Raw genomic sequence first — 2,500 nt, forward strand, 5'->3', positions numbered from 1 at the left:
AAGCCACCAGGTGGCCAAAATTTTGCACAAAGGTCGGCCTCATAAAATCCTACAACCCAACCCCAACCATGATCCCATGATCCACCCCCTTCCCCCGTGAGGTCAATTTTAAAAGTCGTCCAATGTTAAAACTTGGGGCTCCAAATTGCTCCAAATTTCTAGGGGATGTAGAGGGGACCAAGGGCTACCACTGGCACTATTCAGAATTCCCATGATCCAATAAAAAAAAAAAACGCTTCACTTTTAAACTTTAAAATCGAAATTGCAGTACCCAAAAAAACCGCCAGGGGCGCCACATTTTTTAAGCAAGTCCGCTGGGCCTAGACCTATCCGTGGGTGGTAAAAGAATTCCCATGATCCAATCGGTTCTCGAACTAGCTCAAAAATGCCGTTTTTCAAAAGTGGTAGATGGCTCTTAACCTAACCCTAACCCTAACCCTAACCCTAACCCTAACCCTAACCCTAACCCTAACCTAACCCTAACCCTAACCCTAACCCTAACCCTAACCCTTCGGACGGTTCACGCCTCCACTTCGTCCATTAATTCCTGCTAATTGACACCTCAAAGGGCATTATCCCGCTTAACTCCCGCTTATACCAAGGTCACTTACCAACGGTGACCAAATTAAGACCAAATTAAGACCAAAAAAAAAAAAAAAAAAAAATCTCCATTTGGATTGGTTTTAAGTTATTTTCTCGGCCTAGGAAGGGGCTAGAAACATAATTCCTGCAGATTCAGGGTCGGACCGATCCCAGCAAAAAAAATAAAAATAAAACTTCACCAAACCAATTAAGTGCAATAACCGCCTCTCCATGCATTGTCAATGGGGGAAATCTATTTTGGGCAAAATGACGTCGGACTCAGTGCAGACTGACTCAAGGGGCTCTAAAACACTCTCCAAAAATGTTTTGAAGCCTCTACCTGTCTCCCTTCTATTTTTAATAACCTAAACATACGTCAATTAATTTGGATCGGTTTTAAGTGATTTTCTCGGCCCAGGAAGGGGCTAGAAACATAATTTCTGCAGATTCAGGGTCGGATCGAGCCCTGCAAAAAAAAGGTATCAAAAAAAAGAAAAAAAAAAAGAAAAAAAAAGAAAATAAATTTGATCGGTTTTAAGTTATTTTCTCGGCCTAGGAAGGGGCTAGAAATATAATTCCTGCAGATTCAGGGTCGGACCGAGCCCAGCAAAAAAAAACATTTAAAAAAAAAAAAAAAAAAAAAAAAAAAAAAAACCCTTACCCAAACAATTTGACCCAGTGAATGGGTCATGACATGACTTGAGCCAACACAGACACCCATTCGACTATCAGACAACTTCACCAAACCAAGTAAGTGCAATAACAACTTCACCAAACCAAGTAAGTGCAATAACCGCCTCTCCATGCATTGTCAATGGGGGAAATCTATTTTAGGGGAAATGCAGCCATGGGCGGCGCCATCTTGAAAAAAAAAAAAAAAAAAAAAAAAAGTGAATTTGCAAATTTCCAATCATCAAAATAGAAAAAAAGAAAAATTGAATGAATTAAAAAAAAAAAAAAAAAAAAAAAAATTGAATGAATTAAAAAAAAAAAAAAAAAAAAAAATTAATGAATTTTCTAATTAAAAAAAAAAAAAAAAAAAAAAGACCCGAAATGGCCTAAAACGTGCTCCTTAGACACTTTCTGTGGGAACTTATTTTTTTACTAACAAATTGTGTTGACTCCACACTTAGAAAAAAAAAAAAAAAAAAATGAAAATGGGATTTTCTATACCAAAACAAGCCACCAGGTGGCCAAAATTTTGCACAAAGGTCGGCCTCATAAAATCCTACAACCCAACCCCAACCATGATCCCATGATCCACCCCCTTCCCCCGTGAGGTCAATTTTAAAAGTCGTCCAATGTTAAAACTTGGGGCTCCAAATTGCTCCAAATTTCTAGGGGATGTAGAGGGGACCAAGGGCTACCACTGGCACTATTCAGAATTCCCATGATCCAATAAAAAAAAAAAACGCTTCACTTTTAAACTTTAAAATCGAAATTGCAGTACCCAAAAAAAACCGCCAGGGGCGCCACATTTTTTAAGCAAGTCCGCTGGGCCTAGACCTATCCGTGGGTGGTAAAAGAATTCCCATGATCCAATCGGTTCTCGAACTAGCTCAAAAATGCCGTTTTTCAAAAGTGGTAGATGGCTCTTAACCTAACCCTAACCCTAACCCTAACCCTAACCCTAACCCTAACCCTAACCCTAACCCTAACCCGATTTTAAAAGTCGTCCAATGTTAAAACTTGGGGCTCCAAATTGCTCCAAATTTATAGGGTATAAAGAGGGGCCCAAGGGCTACCACTGGCACTATCCCAAATTCCCATGCACCGCTCAAAAAAAAAAAACGCTTCACTTTTAAACTTTAAAATCGAAATTGCAGTACCCAAAAAAACCGCCAGGGGCGCCACATTTTTTGAGCAAGTCCGCTGGGCCTAGACCTATCCCAGGGTGGTCGCCGAATTCCCATGCACC

Source organism: Gadus chalcogrammus, chromosome 9, assembly GCF_026213295.1.
Source record: "Gadus chalcogrammus isolate NIFS_2021 chromosome 9, NIFS_Gcha_1.0, whole genome shotgun sequence".
NCBI classification, from domain to species: domain Eukaryota; kingdom Metazoa; phylum Chordata; class Actinopteri; order Gadiformes; family Gadidae; genus Gadus; species Gadus chalcogrammus.